Raw genomic sequence first — 877 nt, forward strand, 5'->3', positions numbered from 1 at the left:
TTAGGGAGGTTAAAGGCAAGTACCTGAACACTTCTTTGGAAAGGGATAAATCAGAAAAAAGGTCAAAACAAAATGAAGAAAGTCTAAGGTTCATGTGGGATACCATCAAAACAAATAACATATGTGTAACTGGAATTCCCAAACAGAAAGAGACAAATAAAACCACAAAGAAAATTGTCAAAGGTTTCTTGGAAGAGAATTTTCCTGGTATGATGAAAGATGAGAATATATCCATTCAAGAAGTCCGACGAACTGCAAACAGGACAGACCCCAAAGAAAATCACCAGACGTATCATCATCAAACTCACCAAAACAAAAGACAAAGAAAGAATCATGGGGCAGCATGGGAAAAACAAAAAGTTACCTACAAGGGGCAACCAATAAGACTAAGCTCATACTTCTCAGCAGAAACCACGCAGATGAGAAGACAATGGGATAGTATATATAAAACACTGAAAGAGAAAAATTTCGAACCAAGAATTATATACCCAGCAAAACTGTTCCTCAAATATGATGGTGAAATTAGGACATTTCCAGATAAGCAGAAATTAAGGGAATTTGTTAAAACCAGACCAACCTAATAAGAGATGCTAAATGGTGCCATTTGGACAGAGAAGCAACAATAGCCAACAACTGACCATTACCACACATGATGATATAACCCAGAAACCAATCCAGCTATGGAAGCATCCAAAGTAAATAAGCCTACAAGATTGTAAACAGGGAACCAGAGTCATCAATTGATAAATGAGGACAACTACAAACCAGAAAGACGGAAAAAATTGTGCCGTTACTGAACTGCTAGATGGTAGGAAGTCAAGACAACTACAAGATAGAACGGACTGTTCTAAACTTGGGAAGAAAACTATAAATCACA

The 877-nt window shown here is 37.1% G+C and overlaps 1 protein-coding gene across 1 annotated transcript in view; it reads right to left on the minus strand.

Annotated features, from left to right (window-relative positions):
- The window catches only part of LOC103212514 (zinc finger X-chromosomal protein-like), a 55,973-nt gene that overhangs the window by 53,808 nt on the left and 1,288 nt on the right, over positions 1-877 (minus strand). The window lies entirely within an intron of this gene.

The sequence above is a fragment of the Orycteropus afer genome, unplaced genomic scaffold (assembly GCF_000298275.1).
Source record: "Orycteropus afer afer isolate SDZICR_OR568_19922 unplaced genomic scaffold, OryAfe1.0 scaffold00990, whole genome shotgun sequence".
NCBI lineage: Eukaryota > Metazoa > Chordata > Mammalia > Tubulidentata > Orycteropodidae > Orycteropus > Orycteropus afer.